We start from the raw sequence: 24200 nt of genomic DNA, 5'->3' as shown, positions 1-24200 counted from the left end.
AAAGAAAACATGTATTCAGAGTTCTGCCACATTGATAACTTACTTCTCAAAAATCACAATGCTGGGCTGCTTTTCTACAGTTATTTTAATGTGATTTCTATCACAAACAATTTATTTAATTAATGGGGAAAAGGAACACCATGGGAAGCTGAACAGTAATGGCCCATGACATTTCAGAACCAACTGTAGGGGATTCCGAGTCAGTAAGTCCTTTAGTCACAGCGATGCTGACTATTTCTGCCTCTGTTTCTTCCACTGTGATCCAAGGCATTGTGGGGAATTTTAAATGGTAGCTCCCAGCCACCTACTTCTAGGGCCCCTGGGCAGGCATCAGTGCTGGTGGGCCCTGCCAGAGCACCGAAACTTAGAACCAGCAGATGCTGGCACCAGACTAAAGGACAGGTAGGCTAATATTGCAAAGGGTTTCCACGGTTAGGTCCTGTTGTTTTTATAGGAAATTTCCTATACCTAAATTTAAAAACCAGTTAGTCTGTTTGCAACCAGCCAGCATTATTAGGACCTTGTGTTGTTACCCAAACCTTTGGACACCTTTAACCAATAACTTGCACAACTTGGCAACTGTGTATTAACTTCCTGTACCAAGCAACTTTCCTCAGCAATGCTCTGTCTTGACTCCTCCCCCTTCTTGGCCTTATCCCTTTACCAGTGAACCAGGAACTACTCTCACAAACCTTTTTGTCTATGTGACTAGCTCATGACTTCTCTGTTTGCAGCCATAATCAAAAAGTATTCACATCACCTGTAATTAGAGAAGGTTTTCATTAACATTATTATACTGTGTATTTATACTTATACAAAACAGTGTCAATATCAGGCAGCCACAAAGTCACAGTGGGTTACAAACAATTGCCTTAATTTTGGATGGTAAACAGAACAACCTGTATTCCATATACATGCAACTAAAGTGATGGCAGCCATTTTGAGCAGCTTCTAAAGCATGGAACCCTGGAAGATGCCTTGTTAACCACTTTCAGAGGACATTAACAATGATGGGCCATCTAGCAGTGCTAGCAAAATTGCCACAAAAGAGCCAAGGCGCTCTTAATCTAGTACCTGATCCAGAACTGGAGCAATTAATACTCCTCAGACCCAGGGACTTGGGGGCAGTGCTCTAAGCATCACAATACAGGAGGTCATCCTAGCCTTTTGCTGACATATTGTCATTTGCTCCTTGAGACATAGTGATAGTGATTTGCTTGCACCTACTACATATCCTATTACTCAGTTCTTGTATCCTTGTGAGGGCCGGGTTATAGGCAGCAATCTGAGATGAGCCAGGAATCAAGAGCCATGGGACAAGCCAGTAGTCAGGGCCAAAGAGTAAAGGATCAAAGGACAAACAAGGATGAAAGGTTGGGAAGGAAGCCAGAAGTCAGGACCAAAGATACAGGAACACACCAGAGCTCAGGAAAACCTTGTCTCTCAAGCAAGAGTTGGCTGCACCAGGAAGGCCTCTTATACTCCTTCCTGACCGGCAGATCCAATGGCCAGCCCTGGGTGGGCGGAGTCAGTACAGGGCGCAAGGACACTTCACTGAGAAGCTGCCACCACACAGGGCAGACAGATCCAGCACTTCTTGACAATCCTACTAATTTTATTTTCTTAATTCCCAGACTTTGGTTTCAAATGCCAGAAGCTTTTACTAATGAGCCATTCCTTCACAGGAAGTCAGCAGCTGAGGTTGCACTTAACTAGCATATTGGATAATCATCTATTTACAGCTATATTTGTATTTCATTGACCCAATTAATCATTGGCCTAATTGCCAGGAGGCTACATTCAGAATCAATTCAGACTTCCTTCACCTTTTGGGGTGTTACCTTGATGGGTGTGTTGAGCCACATTTCCATTTAATAAGATGTTCATTTCTATCTTGCATAAAGTGTATGATCAGTTTTACATTATGTTTAATAGATACACTTACTTGATAGGAGTGAATAATAATGTGTTAATGAAATCTAATGTTTTTGTGTAAAGTTCACTATCCTCTGTTAATACTCCTGCAATTCCAATTTGCATGTAACCCTGTCCAACAATACCGCTGTATATCCAAAGGTTGCTTTGGTCTTATTTCTGAAGGATCACCAGGGCATCGCACTACCTTTATGGGTATGCCTGAGTGAAAATGCAAAAGCCAGCATATTAGCATATTACTAACTAGAATTGTATGTGACAAAGTCCTAGATGACAATCCATAAATGCCCCAAGTCAACATGCTTGCATTTAAACCTAATTAAATCTATTGGCAGCAATGGAGCCCAACTAAATTAAAGATAAGGCTGCTCATTTAAGAGGTCTATGAATAGTAACAATAGACTCAGCGGTGCTCAGTTCTCATGGCTTTATAAATAGCTAGAGCAGACTTACCCAACCTGGTTCCTGCCAGATGTTTTAGAATACAGCTCCCATCATTCCTGGCCATCGACCATGCTGTTTGGGACTGATAGGAGTTGTAGCCCAAAATATCTGGAGGTTAGAGAAGGCTGGTCTAGAGTAAGGGCCAAAACAGAAGTGATATTGTTCATACAATCAGCAATTACATTAAAAAAAATTTTTTTTTAAGGAAATAGCACTCATGTGGGCCACTAATCCAGATCAGTACCATAATGTGGGGGAGGGGTGTTAACTCTTTGCCTCCATTATGATCCCAATCCAGAAGCTCCCGCTGACAATAGCAATGAGGGGAGGGCAGGGGGAGGAAAAGATGCTATATGCATACCAATGTACAATTATACAACTGCAAAAGACAAGGTTTCTGGTCCTACATGCAGAGCCTATGTGTGTATGAAGTTTTAATTGAATTTAAAACATTTTAAAAGCCTTTCAGTAAAAACTTTCAGGGTGGCTTACAACAATATTTAAAACTATTAAACATACAAAAACACATAAATTAAAACTTAGTGCAATTAGACTGCAGTCCTATACACACTGTCCTACAAGTAAGCTACATTGAAAGGAGGAAGGAGGTTGTTATCAATTCCCCCTTCCCGCGGCAGCCCCAGTGCCAACACCCATACTCTTCTGGTGGGTCCCACAAGCTTTTCAGCAAGTACAAGGGGCTGCAGGGAGAAGGAAGATTCTGCAAAAATTCCCTCCCTATATTGAATACTGTGGAGTTACCTCATGGGACGCTCCCTCAGGGGGAATAGAGTCTATGTCTCCAGCATCCCATGAGTGTAACTCCGCTCTAGATCAAACCTCCACTTAGTGATATAGCAATTGCATTATGCACTAACTGCAATTTCCAAGCATGTATTTTGGCAATTGAAAAGCCCCATGAATAGTACACATTTCAGGAGGTTACCAGAGCATGGATATTGTTGGTATAGGCAAAGCCCAGTAGTGCTAAGAAGAAGCAGAGAAATCTTAGCGTCTCTAGATTACTAGCGTAGTCCTTGCAATGTTGCAGGCTGACTATGATCGCTCTCCAGTCATTCACATAGGAAGTCCCTCAAATGGAGAGCTCTGCACTTGAGACAATTTCTACCTTTGAAAACTGGATGATCAAAGACGAAAACACAAACAGGGCTGAACAATCACTCCAATGTTATTGTTCATTCTGTCGAATTTCCCCTTATAGGGAGCTGCATTCCACATGAAACATATCCTGCCTTAAAGCTGCCTTTGTACTCAACTATTGACTGATTTTTATTTTTATTTCACTCTGTGTTGTCGAGTATGACCCTCTTGTTGGGCTAGAAAGCAGAACAACACTTTTATTATTCTTTATTAAGACATTTTTATGCTACCTTTCCCCCTAACAAGACCTTCATTTACAACAACACTAATGTCCTGACCTAGTGGCTATCATACATAAACTTCCATATACCTTCCTACCTACCTACCCTCCTATCATAACAAGGCACTCAAAGTGGCAAATAATAAATCATTAAAGCTGAATGAACGCTATTCTTACTTATCTGGAAGTAAGTTCCATTAAATGTGACTTACCTCTGAGTAAACATGCATAGGATTATGCTACATAATAACAAAAACGCTGCAAACAGCTGAAAGCATTATCATCAACAACATCATAGCACAAACTGTAAACAAAACAAGTTGCCAGCAGTTTACCCATTAGAATTCCAAGCACCAAAAGCCTGACTTAACAGGACTACCAGGGCAGCCTTCCTCAATCTGGTACTGTCCAGATATTTTGGACTTCAACTCCCATTAGAATTCTGGGAGTTGTAATCCAAAACATCTGGAGGAGACCAGGTTCTGAAGGCTGTTCCAGGGTGGTCAAATGCAAAAGAGGACAGGCCTCCTGCACCTTTCATAGTTGTGTTGAAGAGTGAATTTCAGTAAGTATAACTTGTAATGTCAGCTACACCTCTTCTACACAACTATTAAAGGTCAGGAACTCTGTCCTCCTTTGTATCTTGTCACCCTGCCACTTTCATCTGGTGCTTAAAAGAAAATAAAGAAGGTGTCAGGCAGGTCTCTCACAGGAGCAATTTCCACCAACGGTGTGCAACCACAAAAAGGGTTCTCTATTCAGGGCTGGACGCAAAGATTTTGCTGCCTGAGGTAAAGGACAAGATGGTGGCATTTCCCATTCCATGTACAAAAGCTAACTGAACTGGCAGTTGAATCTTACTTCAGGAATGGTAACGTGACAGTGTCCTCCACCACATCTGAGGGCAGCAGACTAGCTTAGAGGACACAGGCAGGCCCATGGTACACAGAATTCTGCCTTCTTATACCTTGCTGTTGCTCCACAGCATCTGCCAACTGAGGTAGCTGCCTCACTCTGCTTTATGGGAGGAATGGCCCTGCCTCTATTGCATTAATTGCTCTTGACCCATCCTCCTCCTGCATTATTTAAATTTTGTACTAGACCCCAAGGGCTGTCATTATAGATTGTTCACCTCCACCCTGAATGATGAAGCTTGCATATGCCTGGGTTGAACTAGCTGTCTTTTTAAAAAGTAAAGGCAGTAGTTGTCTCCTCTTACCAAGTCTCTGGCATAGTGTTGCCTCAGCTTCTGCCAAATTCTAGTTAAAGATGCAAAATGCAAAGTGTTGGTGCTAATACATGCTGGTCATACATCAGCATTATTGCTGATGATTTTACTAACCCATGAAAAATTATGGGCACAGCCCATGAAATGAGATCTACAACAAAATATAGTGTGGAATGCTCCTGTTCAGGGTTCTAGCTGTGGCTTCTGGGTTCACACAACAAGACATCCCACACTCAACATTGAGTATGTCGTTGAACTGTGGGTTGTTGTTGAACCATGGGTTGTTATGTAGTGTGAACCCAGCTGTGCTAACAAACCATGATTTGTTAACCATGGACAACCTACAGTTCATAACCTAACAACAAACCATGGGTTCTCTTCATGGGTTGTTTGTGGTTAACAAACCATAGTTTGTTAGCATGGCTGGGTTCACATAACATAACCCATGGTTCAACAACAACCCACACTCAACCCATACTCAGCCTTGAGTGTGGGTTGTTGTGTTGTGTGAACCCAGTCATTATTTCATTCTATTCCTTTTACCTGCCTTAACAGTCAGGCAGCATTCCATAGCCACTGAGCATGCTCAGTTTTCACTGAGTTGTTTTGGGTTTTCTTTTGCTTTAATTCTCCCCCACCCCAAAAAAAATATTTTGTGTGTCTGTGCTTCTGAAAATCTTGGGGTTTTCCTGAGCTTGCTGATATCTTCCCCTTCTGTGGAGGACTACATAATGTTTTGGCTATATAGGCTTGGCATTCTCAACATGAGTTCACCATTTGTATATAATATACTAAAAATGAAGCTGGAACTGATTTATGGACAGTTCCAATAAAGTTTCTAGTAGAATCTGCCATAGAGTAGATGAATTGCTTCCTCCTAACATCACCAGGATAGGCTGGACTGACACTGTAACAAGGTCTGCCACTTAGTGTATAGCATTTCAGAAACAGAAACGTGCTGCCATGGGGGACTGTTCTGTAGTCAATATTAATAAACTGGTGCATTGAAAGAAAAAAGGCAGACAAGGCTATCAAACTGTGTTGTCAACCACACATTCAGTGCTAATAGTGACATACCAAATACTCTGAGACTGCAGTCCGATGCACACTTTCCCTGGGAATAAGCTTCACTGTAGGACCTATTTCTAAGTAAACATGCATACAATTTACATTTTTCAGACCTACACATTTCTACCTTTTCTTTTTCTTAAATGTGAGAAGCAAGTCTGCCTTTAGAAAATGGCTACGTTCAGAGCACTTCCCTGTTTTAAGAGCTTCCTTTGATTGCACATACTGTTCTTCCAGAACTCTTGAGATTTCCAGTTTACATCTGTATAATTCAGTCCAGATTTGACAGCTGTTATCCACAAGATAACAAAGGGTGTTTGTTTATGCTTCCTTTAATAAACAAGGAAATAATAGCAAGGTCTATCACAGGGTAGAATGTTTCCTTTTTTAATATTAAATATAAAAAGAGTAAGACAACACCACAACTAAAGAAAAGTTACTTTGACACTGAAATGATGTAAGGACACATGAAAAGCAAGTTTTCTTTTGCAGGAGGAATGCAGTAAAATGTTGTTTATCAGGCTCTTTTGCAGCAAACTTCTTCCTTCCTCTTTAATTTCTTTGGAAGAATTTTATAGTGCATATACCTTCAGTATTTGGATGCCAAAGGGGGTAGGGGAAACTATATTCTCCTGGAAATCTTTGAAACGCTAGTGCTAATTGCAATTGTGTTAAGGGTTTTGCAGATAAGTCTCTGACAGTGATTGGCTAAGCTGCTGCGATGAAATATTCACAAGCAGTAACTTAAAAATAATTGCAGCGGAAGTGCTTCTGACACTCATAAAAATATGTACAATCATTTATCATGGCTCTTGAGGTTGTACTCTGGAAAAGTTGTCCCCACTTGTTTTTATGGTAGCTATCTTGCATATTCTTTTTCTTCTACACAAAGTCAACATCTCAACATCATAATATAGGAAAGAATCAAAAAGCATCTGAAAGAGTACAGCTCAAATTTCAAATCAATCTAAATTCTGTATTTTAATGTACATAAAATGAGATTTTGTTTTTTTAATGATTCAAATATCGAGTACTAATATTTCCCATGGAGTAATTTTGTACACCAGACATCTAGAAAATATTTAGATCACACTTTTTTGAAGATTTTGATGGATAAAACATATTTCTAGCTATGATATTTCTCCCTGAGAACATCAAGGAGAAGACCTATGTGAAAACATACCATATTCTTATAGATGGCAGTATAGTTTCATGTCTAATTCTATCGCATGTCCATGCTGCTGCCTCTGTGAGATTAGAACAATATTTTATGTAACTAATAGGAATAACCAAAGCATTTGATCCAAAGTATTTAAAGGTGTAAATGTATAAAAATATTCCATTACTGTTGTATAGATTATTCAACACAAAGATTATGCTAAGGCAGGAGTGTGGGATCTGTGCCCTCCAGATGTCGTTGGACTACAGCCTTCATCATCCCTGACCCTGACCATTGGCTGTTGTGGCTGGAGCTGATAGGAGCTGGAGTCCAACAATATCTAAAGGGCCACACTACACCACTGTTCTAAGGTGACAGTTTGTTCTACACACAGAAAAAAAAAGCTTACTCTAGTCCTGAGACATGTGAATATCGCAACACTGCAGACTATTCTTAACTGTATTCATGTTCTTCACTTCTGCTTCATATTTAGTGTAAAACAAAACTTCTCTTTCATGGCCAGATCACAAGTCTGCCATCCTCCCATCCCAGCCCTTTTCTATTGGAAGAGATTTAGCCTAGTCTCTGGCAACAGGCCCTCACTTTTTCACAAAAAAAGAAAATCTTAGTAATACATTTAAGTCAGCAGCACTGTAAATTCAGAGTTTAACCAGAAGGTTCAATAAGCCAAATTCAGGGAGTTTTTTTTTTTTTAAATTAGCCAATCTGATGATAGAAATGGGCTCAGGATTCTGGTTGATTGACATTTTCTTTCCTCCAGATTTCTTTACATATTATTCATAGCTGCCAGAAAATGGAATAGAGTCATATCTTTGCCATGAGAAATAAAAAAAGAAGCTGCTGTTTTTGCCACCAAAACTAATTCCAATTGGATCTAGGTAACCCAGATACACTAAACTCTGCATGCTGTCCCCTACCAATGAGCCAAACTCAAATCCCATCCCATCCAGCCAACAAAGATATTAATCTGTCCCACTAAAAGCACCCAGATTAACTCAGTGCAGGATTAAGATGCTGAGCTGGTTTTGGAGGATTAGTCCATGTAGTTTGGAACTTGTTGGGAACATTATTGGAGGCTAGGTCACTGACTTTTTCAGATGTAAACCCCCTTTATTGATGTTAGTGTAATAACTTAGCAAGATTGATGAAGTTATTGTGGCTAGTTTAGCTGAATTCCCATTACTCAGCTAAATATTATATATTTTGCTATATACTGTAACTCTATAACCAGAAGTGAAGATTATGGAAACTAAGGCTGCAATCCTATGCACACTTCCCTGAGAAGTTCAGCCCTACTGAAAAAAATAGTATTTATTTCTGAGTAAATGTGCATAGTGTTGCGCTGTAAATTAATTGCCCTTGAGAATAATATGGGAGCTCTTTCTACTATGGGAACTATGGAAATATGCTAGGTTTACATTCCTTATGGTTTTCAAAGACCGCACATCTGTCTTTCTGTGTGTGTGTCTATATTGTTTTCTCTGTGCTTTTATATTTTATAAACTCTCATCAGAGATAAGGAAAGGATTCCCTTGCTAGTGCTGAATTCCTGGTTTTTTCCCAGGAATGTGTGTGTTTGTGTATTTGTGTGTGTGCATGTGCAAGCAAAAGTGTGTGTGTGTGTACGTGCGCCTGTGTGTGCGCATGTGCTTGTGGAGTCTGGCACCACCTGCTGCAGCCCTTGGAGCCAAGAAGGTTGTGCACCCCTGCTATAGAAAGAGGTGGTACCTGTAGGTATTCTGGGAGGGAGTTCCATGTCAGAACTACTGGCCCTCCCACTGTGGAATCAACAGGCAGAGACCTGACCTTCAAGTCAATACTTCTTTATTATGCTGACAGCGAGCCCTTCAAACAATACAGAGTCAGTAGACACCCAAAGACTCTCTCAGGGCGTAACTAGCTAATCCTGAACTAGCCTGGCAGAGCGTCTCAATTCTCTCAGAAGCTCCACCCTCTTGAACAACAGTGGGCTGTTGCATCTGCCAAGCTGTGCTCCTTCTCCCCCTCTGGCGGAAGCTGGTTTCCAAGTATCTGTACCTGGCCCAACTGCCCCTGGGAAGATTCTACCCTGACTCCTGGAGACTCTTGGGGAATTTCCTGCCCCACTCTCTGACCCAAACTGCTCTCCTCCTAGCTCCACCTCGGAATTGGAATCTTCAGACTCCATATGGAGCTTGGGCCCAATTCTGACATCCCAGAATAAACCTTCCTTAGACTTAAAGGGTTGGATCCAGATTTAGTCATACTTAGAGTAGAACCATTGAAATCAGTGGGGTGTATATTAGTCACTGATTTCAATGGGTCTATTCTAAGTATGGCTAAATCTGGATCCAACTCAAATATCCCTCTGCCCCAGCACAGTAGAGTTCTGGTCTTAACCAAGTTCTCCACTGTTACTGTAGTACAAATGATAAATGATAACGGTGGATCAAACCAAACCAAACCAACGTCCCTGCTGCAAAGACCCTATAACTGTGTGCTTCTCAGACTCATTTTCAATTCAAAATATTTTCTACTGCATTTTTTGATCTTTTGGTCTAATTCTTTTACCTGTTCCTATTCTTCTTTTTCTTTCTATACAGGGGGCATATCTATCTCCCATCTTAGATGATCACTTCATGCATCTGATGAAGTGGGCTCTGGGCTCTGGCTCAAGAAGGCATAGGCCACAATAAAAATATGTAGGTCTTTAAGGTGCCACAGGAGTCTTGGATGTTGTTTCTTCCATAATAGACTAATAAGGCTGCCCGTCTGGAATGCATATTGGATGTGTCCAGCCTTTAAAATATCATATGAGGCAGTCAATTGTGTGAACTCAGGGTGCTTCCAAATGAGGCTTTTAATCCGCAATTGCCCTGCGTCATTCACGGGGTCCATAAAAGATGTTGTCTTCCATTTGTAGCCTTCTGTGTTTCTCCAGTGCTTGTTCTTCTTTTTATACACACACACACACACACACACACACTGTTAAGGAGGTAAATACGGAATGGCTGCACGATGCCTTTTAATGGGTAGCGCTTCCCTCCATCTGGAAGCATCCTATGTCTCTTCTGAAGGAATGCAAACTAAATTTACTTGCAGATGAAGAGTCAACTAATTCAACAGAATTGTGATCCATGATTCCCTTTCCCTGTTCCATGCCAGCAAAACTACTTTTCTTCCTTTTCCTCCTGCCCCAAGGGTTTAAATGGAAGGTGACACTGTGGGTGGTGGTGCGGGAGTTAGACAAAAGCTGGAATTAAGCGGTCATGTTAACTAAGGCTATTTCAGAATTAAAAGGAAAGGCCCACAGGTTCTTATCTCATCAGGGTGCTTGGCTTGTGCTAAGAAACTGACCTCAGCTTTTAAGTCCCTGACACTGAAAGTAAAAATGCCATCCATTACAAAGGGTTTGTGGAATGAGGGAGAGGAAAACAGACTGAGCCCTATGAGGAAGGGAAATGATTCCTAGGCTGGCACAATCATTAATTAATTCATTCATTCATTCATTCATTCATCACTTCATTTTTATACATATACTACACAAATGCTTGGCTCCCACAATGGCTTACATCACGAAAACAATATAGAACAATTTGAAAGCATTGTTTGTTTATTAATTATTATATACCACCTTTTTAGCTAAAAAAATGACAATTTAAAACAATAAAACCATAATACAATAAAAAGAACATTAAACACTGCCAAACATTAAAACAGCTACATAATTTAAAAGGCTAAATTAAAAAGATGTGTCCTCACAGCCTTTCTAAAAGCCAAGAGAGTAATCCTTAAGGAAGCACATTCCAAAGTTTGAGAGCAACACAAGTGAAAGCCCTTTCACATGTTCCTGACAAGCACAGCTCTGCAGGTAAAGGTCTCCTCAAGAGGCCCTTTCCTGCAGATCTTAATACCAGGGCAGGTAAATAGCAAGACATGCCGTCCCTTAGATAGCCAGGTCCTAAGGTATTTAGGGCTTTAAAGGTTAAAACCAGCACCTTGAATTGAGTTCAGAAAGCAACTGGCAACCAGTGCAGGTCTTTCAGAACAGGTGTAATATAGTCCCAATATGCAATATCATGCCCTGGTTAGCAGCCATGCTGCCACATTTTGCACCAAATGAAGCTTCCAGACACTCTTCAGGCATAGCCCCACATAGAGGGCATTTCAGTGAGCACATCTAAACGTGATGTAACCAAGGCACAGACAACTGTTGCCAAGTCAGATCGAACTCGGGAAGGGTTGCAACTTTTAAGTAGTTAGCTATGGTTTTCTCAGTAGTAATGTATGGCTGTGAGAGCTGGACTATAAGGAAGGCTGAGCGCTGAAGAATTGATGCTTTCGAACTGTGGTGCTGGAGAAGACTCTTACAAGTCCGCTGGACTGCAAGGAGGTCAAATCAGTCCATACTAAAGGAAATCAACCCTGAGTGCTCATTGGAAGGACAGATACTGAAGCTGAAGCTCAAATATTTTGGCCACCTAATGCGAAGAGAAAACTCTCTGGAAAAGACCCTGATGCTGGGAAAGACTGAAGGCAAAAGGAGAAGGGGACGGCAGAGGATGAGATGGCTAGATAGCATCACCGATGCAATGAATATGAACTTGAGCACACTCCGGGAGAGAGCGCAGGACAGGAAGGCCTGGCGTGCTATGGTCCATGGGGTCACGAAGAGTCGGACATGACTGAACGACTGAACAACAACATGATTAACAAAACTGAGAAGTTAATACAACAAAGTTCATCACTGACACAGCAAGCCATCCTAAAAACTGAAGGTACTGTATCATCTCCTGGCACTTGCAAGAGAGTCAGCCAAGTTTACTTCTCTCGGAAGGGCATTCCAAAAAGAGGGAGCCACCATAGAGAATGCCTGGGATCTAGTCTCTAGCCTTATTTGCATTTTAGTCTAAGTAGGGCCGATGCTAATAATCTTAATGCACATGAGGGAAGAGATGCTCCATCAGATATCATGAAGTGTGAATGGGATCTGCAATAGCAGTGCTTGGGACAAGACCCACCCTAAGAATATTCCCAGTAGCAACAACTGCAAACGCCTCCACACACACCTTTGTTCCTATGCCAAACACTAGGTTTATCCAACACCATTGTTATTTCCCCAGAATAAGAACATTTGAAAATGGATCTATGCACTGTGTATTTTTATTAGCACTTCATGCTTTTATGATTTTTCCCATTTCTTTTGGACAACTTTGTCCAAAAACATTTTTAAACACTGCCTCAAATAATTAAAAAAAAACATTATCCATCCACAGGTTAACTCCTCTAATGCAGGTCTATCTGTGCAAAAAAAAATACTGGGGCGATCCATGAATCTGGATAGAATTCCTGCAAAATCAGGCTATGGTCATCCAGAAGGCAGGACAGTTAATAATATTCAGTGGTGAACGACAGTTCTTACCCATCTTATTACATGATTGACTATGGATGGCAGAATAGAGGGACACATTCAAATGGAATATAATCAGCAACTTTCATTTCCATCTTTTCTCTTAATTAGAGATTTTGCATTGTTATGTGATGTTCTTCCTTTTTGTTACATGTATTTTCAAAATAAAACCATGTATTTATTAAAAGACAAGAAAGAGGGGGAGGAGAGAGAGACATTCTTTGCAGGACAGGAACCCAACAGCAATTGGTTGGACAATGGGTATGACTCAGCAGAAAGGATCAAGTAATTCCAGCAGCATCAAAGTCTATGACATGGTAACAGGGCACGTTCACCGTTTAGAAACTGAGCAAAGGGTCAGCAATCATAGCCAAAGCTCAGGACCAGAAATCAAGGGCAAGAAACCGGGATAGATTAGGTAGTTTATCCCACGAGAGCAGAATAAAGACCTGAGCACAGATAGGACATGGCTTAAAGAAAGGTCTTTGGTGTAAGGCAGATAATGAGCAAGACTGCTAGGGATGTCAGAGAATTCCACCACGGATCTCGGTGAGGCCGAATGCCAGTGCATTCGGCCCCCCGAACTCCGTGGCGGAATGGCCTGCCAACCCCCGTCCCCCCGCGGGTCCCCCCCCGGGACGAGACTCACCTGGGGCGGATCTTCCGGGCGGCGGCAGCTCCGGCGGCTGGTCTTCCGACCGGCTGCCACCGCCGCCATTTCCAGGCTTGTGTAAAAAAAAAAAAGACGTGATAAGCTACGTCAAGATTTACGTAGCCTATCATGGCTAGGTTTAAAAAAAAAGAAAAAAAAAGACATGATAGGCTACGTCAAGATTTACGTAGCCTATCATGGCTAGGTTTAAAAAAAAAGAAAAAAAAAGATGTGATAGGCTATGTATGTATAGGCTTTACGTAGCCTGTCATGGTTGTGTGGGTTTAAAAAAACAACAACCGCGTACGCAAATGGTGGCGGCTACGGTCACCGCCATTTGCATTCCGTCTTTTTACCGTCTTAATCTACGTAAATATTTATGTAGACTACGACGGCGAAAATAAAGGGGAACGCAAATAGCGTAGCGGGCGCTATTTGCATCCCCTTTTGATTTGCCATTTTAGCCTATGTAAAGATTTACGTAGGCTAATATGGTGAATGAAAAAGGGACGTAAATAGCGCCCACTACGCTATTTGCGTTCCCCTTTATTTTCGCCGTCATAGTCTGCATAAATATTTACGTAGATTAAGACGGTAAAAAGAAGGAATGCAAATGGCGGCGGCCATAGCCGCCGTCATTTGCGTACGCGGTTTTTGTTTGTTTTTTTACCCAGAGCCCTCCGCGGCCGGAAATCCGGCTGTGGACAGCTCTGGCCTGGCCGGGCTGGGCCTGGCTGGCTGCTCCGCGGAGCTGCCGCAGAGCACAGCCGGCCGTTCGAGGATTCCGGGGGGAGGAACAGAGCGCCTCCCCCCCAGCCAGGATTCCGGGGGGAGGCATGGAACGCCTCCCCCCCCACCATCAACATAATCCACAAAAGGTAAGTCACTTTCGTACATCCCTAAGACTGATGTACTAAAACGTGGATTCATATAGTATGTAGACCAGGAGTGCACAACCTTTTTGGCCCTGGTAGGGGCCACACATGTGCACCACACACACAGGGATTGGACGTCTTTGAATTCCCAGGTGTGGGAGTGGGGGGGGCAAAGCCAGCTACCACAATCAGGAATTATGCTGTCTCGCCTCAACCGCTCTGTGGATAACAATGGCCAGGTCATCTTTCTCCAAAACGGTCCACAGCTAGCACACGAGCCAAAGCTGGTAAAAGGCACTGTGAGTTAGAGTGGATCCTCAGTCATTGTGCAGCAAGGGTGAATCAAGGAGGATCATCACAGAGAGAAACTGGTCTTTAAGGGGGAATGCAACCCCATCCAGAACAGTCTCAGTCTCAGTACCACTTCCTTTGACTGATGAACTAACAGCACCTCTCTATTGACAGAGCTTCATTTTGTTAGTCATCAACAAGCCTGTTTCTGACTCCAGACATCTGTTCAGATTATCGTATGTGTACCACAATCATTTGATAATAAGGGTGCAATCCTAAGTTTTAAAATCACACAGAAAAAGGATCCAGACCTTGCAAGCCACAGCCTTCCCAAATCACCTACCCTTTGTCTGCTGTCCCCTCCAACGACCCATTGAATAGAGGATCTCCTTTCAATAGGTCTCCCATTCACTACTGTTAATAGTCCTTCTTTGCAAATAGGAATCACCTTTCCCTTGGGGGCCTTTCACAGCTACTGAAAGCCAGTGCTGATCAGGACTTTTCACACAGCCTCCCTTGCTTTTCAAACAAGGCCCTCCAATCAGATTCACTACAGCAGCAGTTGGGCCTATCTATACAAGGAGGCATGCTTGCAAAGGAGTCAGCTCTCTGAGTGTGAAGGAGCCCCCGTGACAAAGCATCTCAGCCCCAGTGACAAAGCGTCAGCAAACAAGCGAGTTAAGCAACAGGGCGAGTTTAGCAACAGGGCGAGGAAGCCAGGGCGGAGAACTCTTACCTCCCTATTCCTTACTCACAGTAAGTAACTGTAAATAATTTCCCCAACTTCACGTAGTAAACAACTAAGTTTTCCAGGGAAAACACACCCAAATAACCAGTTATGAAGGTAGAAAGCCAGCAGGGAAGTGGGGACTATGCAGTGTATTGCACTGAGTGCCACATGTATGACTATCTACCTGCTGGACAGAAGTCGTGGGTGTATGTTCAGTATAATGAGCTCCTGGCTCTCAGGGAACAAGTGTGTCCCCTTGATGCCAAGGTTGCTGATCTGGAGAAGCTAAGAAAGGCAGAGTGGTTGGTGGATGAGACCTTCAGGGACCTATTAGCTGTGTCCCAATCCCAAGGTGACATCTCCTCTGCTGTCATGGAGAATGCAGGTCTTGGGGAAGGAGGGCGTCATTCTGAGGAAGAGGGAAATGATCCTTCAGAAGGGACCCATTTCTAAGAAGACGAACAAATATCCTCTCGAACCAAGGATGTGCCTCCAGGGGGTGGTAGTGGGATGTGGCAGTGGGAAATTCGATCATCAGACACACAGACAGCTGGGTTTGTGATGGGCGTGTAGACCGCATGGTGAATTGCCTGCCTGCTGAGAAGGTTGCCGATATCATGCGGCATTTAGATAGCCTAGTAGATAGTGCTGGCGTGGAGTCAGTGGTCGTGGTTCATGTTGGTACTGACGATGTGGGGAAATGTAGTCGTGAGGACCTGGAAGCCAAATTGAGGTTGCTAGGTAGGAGGTTGAAATCCAGGACGACCAAGGTGGCTTCCTCTGAAATGCTACCTGTTCCATGCACAGGGCCAGCTAGACAGGCAAAGCTGAGGAGTCTCAAGGTGTGGATGAGATAGTGGTACAGGGAGGAGGGGTTCAGATTTGTTTAGCACTGGGGAATGTTTTGGGACAAGCCAGGCCTGTACAAGGGGGACAGGCTCCACTTGAACCAAAATGGAACCAGACTGCTGGCGCTAAACATAAAAAGGGTGGCAGAGCAGCTTTTAAACTAAACCCTGAGGGACAGCCAACAGGAACTGGGAAGCATCCAGTTTGGGTTAAATCATCCCAGAAGATGAAAATGTTTTTGATTGCCCAAATGTAGAAGGGGAGGAAATAGGCCAGGAGTACATGGCAGAACATAATATCCAATCAAAGGGGCCAACGTCCCATAGCAAAAGATGCACGTGCCAGAGGCATCTGGGAAGAGATACCGTGCATAGGTGTTTTTATGCAAATGCTAGACGCCTCCAAGCTAAAATGGGAGCATTGGAGTGCTTGATTTTAAAGGAAAACCTGAATATAGTGGGCACTACAGAAACCTGGTGGAGCGGAGACAACCAATAGGATAGGAAGGACATCGAAGGGTGTACTGGGGGAAGTATTGCCCTGTACATCAAAGAGGGCATAGTGTTGAGCGGACCAGAACATGTAAAAGGGGTAGGCTCTTCCACAGAAGCACTGTGCAAGACAGTACCAGGCTCCAAAACTAATTTAGTGCGAGGAACTTGCTACCATCCCCCAGACCAGAATGCTCAGAGTGACCTTGAAATGGAAAACGCAATCAGGGAGGCCTCCAGACAAGGAAATGTTGTAATAATGGGTAGCTTCAATTACCCCCACATTGATTGGATAAATGCATGTTCCAGCCACAACAAATAGGTTAAATTTCTCAATGTCCTAAACGATTGTGCCCTAGAACACTGGTAATGGAACCGACCTTGGATTTAAACCTAAATGGTATGGCCCAGGACCTAGTACGAGATGTAAATGTTGCTGAACCACTTGAAACAGTGATCACAGTGCTATCAGATTTAATATATATGTAAGTGGAAAATTGCCCAGGAAGTCCAACACAGTCACATTTGACTTCAAAAGAGGAAACTTCTCTAAAATGAGGGAACTGGTGAAAAGGAAGTTAAAAGGAGGAGTCAAGAGGATTAAATCCTTTCAGAATGTTTGGAGATTACTCAAAATCACAATAATAGAAGCCCAGCTAAAATGTATGCCACAGGTTAGGAATGGTAGCACCAAGTCCAAGAGGTCGCTGGCATGGTTAACGAGGAGGGTTAAGGGAGCTATTAGAGAAAAGAGAGCTTCCTTCAGAAAATGGAAGTCTTGACCAAGTGAGGGGGGGGAAAGGAGCACAAGCTTACACAAAGGAGATGCAAGCAGACAATAAGAGATGCAAAAAAGCATTTTGAAGAGCATGTCGCTAACAACATCAAGGCCAACAATAAAGAATTCTTTAAATATATCAGAAGCAGAAAGCCAGCTAGGGAGGCAGTTGGACCATTGGATGACAATGGAGTTAAAGGAGTGCTGAAGGAGGACAAGGAGATTACATAGAAGCTGAATGAATTCTTTTCTTCTGTCTTCACTGCAGAAGATATAGGACAGATATCTGTGCCTGAACTGATGTTTTCAGGAAGGGAATCTGAGGAACTGATGCAAACAGTGGCGACAAAAGATGACATTCTCAACCTTATGGCTAAATTGAAAGCAAATAAATCACTGGGCCCAGATAGGATCCATCCTAGAGTTTTCAACGAACTCAGGTATAAAGCTGCTGATCTTCTAACCAAAATATGCAACGTGTCCCTAACATCAGCCTCTATACCAGAGGACTGGAAGATGGCCAATGTAACACCAATTTTCAGAAGGGGATCCAGGAAATTACAGATCGGTTAGTTTAACATCTCTTCCAGGTAAATTGATTGAAGGCATCATTAAAGATAAAATTAGTAAGCATCTAGAAGGACAAGCCCTGCTGAAAAAGAATCAACACAGCTTCTGCAATGGTAAGTCCTGTCTCACTAACCTTTTAGAGTTCCTTGAGAGTGACAATAAACATGTAGACGGGTGATCCAGTAGACGTTGTTTACTTGGACTTCCAAAAGGTTTTTGACTAAGTCTCTCACCAAAGACTCCTGAGCAAACTTAGCAGTCATGGAATAAGAGAACAGGTCCTCTTATGGATCAGTAACTGGTTAAACAACAGAAAGCAGAGAGTAGGAATAAATGGTAAATTCTCCCAATGGAGGGAAGTAAATAGTGGGGTCCTACAGAGATCTGTATTAGGACCAAAGCTTTTCAGCCTATTCATAAATGATCACCTGGAATTAGGAGTGAGCAGTGAAGTGGCCAAATTTGTCAATGACACCAAATTATTTACGGTGGTTAAAACAAAAAGGGATTGTGAAGAACTCCAAAAGGATCTCTCCAAACTGGGAGAATGGGCATCTAAATGGCAAATGCGGTTCAATGTACACAAGTGTAAAGTGATGCACATTGAGGCAAAAAATCCCAACTTCAAGTATAGCTTGATGGGATCTGAGCTAGTGGTGACCGACCAGGAAAGAGATCTTGGGGTTGTGGTGGATAGCTCAATGAAGATGTCATCCCAGTGTGCGGCTGCTGTAAAAAAAGACAAACTCCATGTTAGGCATAATTAGAAAAGAAATTGAGAATAAAACTGCCATTATCATACTGCCCTTATACAAATCTATGGTGCGACCACACTTGGAATACTGTGTCCAGGTCTGGTCACCACACCTAAAAAAAGATATTGTAGAGCTGGAAAAGGTGATGGACTTGACCTTGGGGGAGCTCGGAGTGGTGACGGCCGACAGGAAGCTCTGGTGTGGGCTGGTCCATGAAGTCACGAAGAGTCAGAAGCAACTGAGCAAATAAACAACAACAGAGCTGGAAAAAGAGCAGAAAAGGGCAACTAAAATGATCAATGGGCTGGAGCATCTCCCCTATGAGGGAAGGTTACAACACCTGGGATTGTTTAGCCTGGAAAAAATGAGGGTAAGGGGAGACATGATAGAGGTCTACAAAATTATGCATGGTGTGGAGAATGTGGATAGGGAGACATTTTTCTCCCTTTCAAAATACTAGAACTTGGGGTCATCCTGTGAAGCTGATTGGTGGGAGACTCAGGACAGATAAAGGGAAGTACTTCTTCACACAGCGCATAGTTAAACTATGGAATTCACTACCACAGGATGTAGTGATGGCCACCAATTTGGATGTCTTTAAAGGGGGGTTGGACAAATTCATGGAGGAGAAGGCTATCAATGGCTACTAGTCCTGATGGCTATGTTCTGTCTCCAGTACCAGAGGCGGTGAGCCTATGTACACCAGTTGCTGGGGAACATGGGTGGGAGGGTGATGTTGTGCTCATGCCCTGCTTGTGGGTTCCCAGTCAACAGCTGGTTGGCCACTGTGTGAACAGAATGTTGGACTAGATGAACCCTTGGTCTGATCCAGCAGGGCTCTTCTTATGTTCTTATGTTCTCTGCATGTTGAGACAGAAAATCTCCTGGCTGGGGCGTGCTGGGAGTTACAGGACTTCTTCTGTCTCAAATAGGCATAGTTTTGCACCCTAAATTATTGAAATTAGAAATTAATGTCATATAATATTCCAATCATTTCCTGATAATTTAATACAAAAGAAAAAAAGATGGGTAGTTTTAGTTTGCTCAAATATACAAATAAATCCTGAATGGGCTCTAGTTTATGTGAACAAGCAGCAACATGGTGCCATCTTAAAAACCAACATGTGTGTAGGATGGCCATCCCACTTGGGGAGCCCTTTGTGTTGCAGCCACTCACCATATGGAACCTCATCATTTTGCAGGGAAAAACAGATGCAACATTGTAAGTGGCACCCGACAAGGCCCAGTAAGATGACCATTTATGCATAATCAAGTAAAGAAGAAGAAATGCATGACCAAAAAAGAGGACAAGAGGACAAAGAATTTGCATATTTGTATATGCTAATTCATATGTATAGATGCAAATACAGAGAGAATTACTATAATTTAAATAGATGTACAATACGTCTCACCATATTGGGAATGACTGTGACCAGGTGGCCTGTCTGCTGAGTTTGCTGCCCAGGTGCTCACTGTTGAGGGGCAACTTCATGGCCCACAGCCCACTTTTCTTTCTTCCTGTGGTCCTTTCTCTTTAAACCGGACTTGGATCAGAAAGCCCTTCAAATAGAGCAGAGGTGCAGAACTGTTTTGGGGTGGGGGCCTGGACTGCCCCCACCCAGGCACGCCGTGTGCTGGATGACATCAAGAGGTGTGGCCCCACCCCCTGACATCCACCCCTTTTTTTCTTTTTCTTTGTGTTGGAAGGAGATGTGGAAATGTGCCCCCTCCTCCCAGCAAGGACAAAAGGTCCCAGGCCTAGGCCCAGGCCTCCCCACATCCCTGCTTTTATTTTTGATTTCAGACTCGCCCATGCAGGGAAGAGTAGAGGTGAGTCAGGCTTCAGGTACCCTCACATCCCCATTGCTGTCAGAGCAGGGCAGCCTGGGCCTGACTCATCTGCACCAAGGAGAGCAGCCGCTCTTCCCTCCTCGGTTGACTCCCTCCGCCCCTTATCCCTGCTGCTGTCTCCGATCTCAAATGGGATATATCAGCAGGGTGGAGGGATGTCCTTTGAGAGGATTCCTCCAGGGGGTGGTGCTTAGAGCCTAAACCTAAACCATGTCCCTGCAGGAACCTCAAGAGGCTGCATGGACTAGATTGAGGTACCCCACAGGCTGGATTAGGCCCATTGGCTGGAGGTTCTGCACCCCTGAAACAGAGGATGCATCCAGCTAGAGGTCTGTCTTCTGCAAAGGATGACACATGCCACCCTGGGGCCCACACAAAGTCATCTCCATGCAGCTAAGATTTAAAATAGGTACTTTAAGCTTATTTGTTCATACAAATCACTGGCAGGCTCAACACGTGAAAGCATGCAGGGTTTAAGGCAAGCATTTTGAGTAGTTCTATGATTCCGAAAAATAGTGAGAAAGCTAGTTAGACACTGAATTGCTTTGCTTTTTCATTTGTGTACTACTAACCTATAAAAGTCACATTCAGCTGCAGAAAAGGAGTGGGTCTTGGCAAAACGTATCTCCAGCAAGAACAGAGTGTTCCTTCCAATATTATTACAGCAACTGCCTGGGACAATGTCAAATATGTTTTAAAATCAGATTGGTATTAAAGAGAAAGTGAGATAGACTACTTAAGGGTGTCCTTTTCCTGTAAAAGTCAGCTGGTCACAATCGGTTGCATCCTATGTTCTTCCACAGTGGCAATTAATTGTAGTTGCAGAAGAAAAATAAGACAGGAAGTTTATATAACGTGGACTCCCTAGCTACTACACAATAGGATGTTTAGTAGTGAGTTAAGTAACATTTCTGTTGCATAAGCTGTTGCTTTACAGAGGCTCCAGCCAATCAGAAGTTCCAATAAATACAGTGTGCTGAATGAACTTCTTTAACAACCGATGGCTGCGTAAGGAAAAAATCCTATCGATCTTTCTAAGATTGTTTACATTGTTCAAAATGTAATTCCAAGAGGCACGGTTCCTGGAGCCAAAGGGCAAAGTGAGCCTGGACAGTAGCTCCATCAACGTGAAGAGATATTTGCATTGAAGCATTGGCTTTAAAGAAACAATGTGAGTAACATTTTAAAACCTCATGTAAACGGGATACATTGAAATATGATCTTCAGCAATTGCTGGAAAATATGTTTATTGCCAAGAATAAATTAAAAGGTGCAGGGGGAAAGATTGTGTGTTGTAGTTCCCTTTACAGCTGGAAATAACATTTGCTTTCCAAACCTCCTCCACATTTATTTACTGAGTTCTTCAGTGGGGTGTTGCTTGTCAGAAACCCCTTTCAAATATGCTGCAACAAAGCTTGTGCAGAGTTTGTTCTCCCTGGTTTGCTGTTGAAGATACAGCATACCTTTGCTGGAGTAACATGAAGGACAGCAGGTTTGGGTAAGAACAATCTAATTGACCAGAATCCATCTCCTTTTTACTAAAGCAATCTCCTCTGTGATGTAGATCTTGGATTTGGACTGAAGCAGACTGAGCATAAAAGGTCTTTTCATATTAAGGAATGATTTAACAAAACCTCACTGTTGTTGCACTGGGGGTGGAAAAGAAGTACCTCCTCTCCGCTTCCCCATGTTGTGTTTGACTATAGTTAAACCCAGGAACAAAGCACAAAATGACCATTCAGTGATGTGTGAACAAGAGGCATTCATGCCATCAGACCAAATCAGTTCACAAGGAGAATTTTATGGCATTATAAATTTGATGCAGATAAGTTTCATTCAGTATTAATTATTTTTAAGGATTTCCTGAGGCAATTTTAATTTTTTATTTAATTTTTCCTAGGGGAAATTTTATTTAAAAGATTTATTTAAAAGATTTCACCTTTCCACAGCACAGTCTGTGTGTGTGCGCGCGCGCGTACGCATGCACGTGTAGTGGAGGCAGGTCTCGCAGGGACGCAGCCCCGGCACTTTTCCATTAGCAGGGACTCTGACATCATCTGCCACCCCCCTCAGAATTCCCTGTTCCCTCTGAGCTTAGGTGCTATCCTCACTGTAGCTGTTGGGGGAAATGAGTTTTCCAAGCAACAATATATTGTTTCATGTTGGGCTGCAAAGTATTTGGGATGACTTGGTCCAGAATGGGTAATTAAGACCCATTCTCTTTACCAAAGATGTGCTCCATGTGGAGATGAAAACTCCTGGAACTGGTTTGTTGATATGGATTGACACAGCTGCCTGAAATTTTTGGACTGCCCTTGGAGACTGTCACAATGAGCTCCTGCATTTCCAAATTTATCACTACGCCACTGTGTGTGTGTGTGTGTTTCAATCCAGCTGTGTGGATGTTTCTGTTGGAGTGGGAGTTGGGAGCTATAATGAAGGAGCTTAGGGAAGGCTAGTGGGTAATGTTGGGGTGCTAAGGGAGTGTGCAAGGGGGCTGTTTAAATGAGAAGGGATCTGCCCATAAGGACTGAGTTGAGAGGGTGAAGCTTCCATGGAGTATCATCTTTTGAAAACCTGAAATGTTTGTGTGTGAGTGAGTGAGTGAAAAAGATTTTAACACCCCTGCATTTTTTCTCAGATGTCCAGTTGAAATACACCTCCGTTACTCTCAGCTGCACTGTTTTTGGATCCTAGTTGAAGGCTGTATATCTTACAAGAGGGTGTGGCTGTGACTGTCACAAAGGGACCCTGCACTTCTGAATTTGCCACTATACTACTGTGTGTGTACACATATGTATCAGTCTACAATTATTATTTTACTAGATTTTAAATGATTAATTTAGTTTTTTCAAACATTACAAGTAATTCTGCTATTCAATTGTAGACAGTTTAAAAACATCTGAATTTATGCATTTCTTAAACTAAACAGAAAGTCAGTTTTTCAAAGGTTAAGGTGTCATTACTTTTTAACAAAAGGGTTTAGAGTTATCTTTGCACATAAAAAAAAATCAAAAGGGCTTCACAACTGAATTGTGAATATTGGCAAGCTATGACACAGTGAAAAACAACTTTTGAGTCTACCACAATTAAAGAAGTGAAGAAACAAAGGTACATGGAAATAAAACAAACAAAAACTTTGGTGATGAAGAACTAGGGTATTTTCTTCAAACATGACAAAATCACACATTTACTTTATTTCAAACAATATAAAGAACATGAGAGAGAGCAGGATCCAGAAAGCAGAAAAATAGTAGGATCTTTAAAAACTAGAGTAAGTTTAGGTGCATAAATGCTCACACTACATGTCACTGTGCAGTTCTATGACTGTGTTCAGATGAGTGAGATTTTCCCCCGTGCACACAGCCTCTTTGTGCAAGCCGGAAAACAAACCAGGAAGTCTTCCATTAACTATAGTTCCTTGTTTCATCCAAACTGGACAACTGTTGTTACTAGCTTCAGAACTATCCAGGATATTAAACCACTTTTTTAAGTTGGTTAAATATTATTATGGACTGAGAGGAAGGGATGACTTTCTATACTGGTAGATACTTTCTTTACATGGATTCCCCAGGAAAAGAATTTCTAATAGTTACTATTAGAAATTCTATTCTAAAAGGTCCTAACAGTACATTCTGCCACCAGTCAGAATGAACCTCTTGACACAACCTAGTCCAGGGGTCCCCCGTGCAGCACCTGTGGGCACCTCCAATGGTGCCCATGAAGGCATCCC

General features: G+C 42.6%; 1 protein-coding gene across 1 annotated transcript in view; it reads left to right on the top strand.

Annotated features, from left to right (window-relative positions):
• Nucleotides 1-21601: 21601 nt before the first annotated feature.
• Nucleotides 21602-24200, top strand: part of LOC146358924 (uncharacterized) — a 29469-nt gene continuing 26870 nt past the window's right edge. Inside the window, exon 1 of the mRNA XM_084830386.1 lies at nt 21602-21638. The gene's annotated coding sequence lies outside the window, so the exon portion shown is untranslated. The remainder of the gene's footprint in view (nt 21639-24200) is intronic.

This window comes from Heloderma suspectum, chromosome 1 (genome assembly GCF_057233095.1).
Source record: "Heloderma suspectum isolate Gila_16-S chromosome 1, 16-S_ref, whole genome shotgun sequence".
NCBI classification, from domain to species: domain Eukaryota; kingdom Metazoa; phylum Chordata; class Lepidosauria; order Squamata; family Helodermatidae; genus Heloderma; species Heloderma suspectum.
Note: the sequence above shows the minus strand (reverse complement) of the source record. Positions and strands in the feature narration are given on the sequence as shown.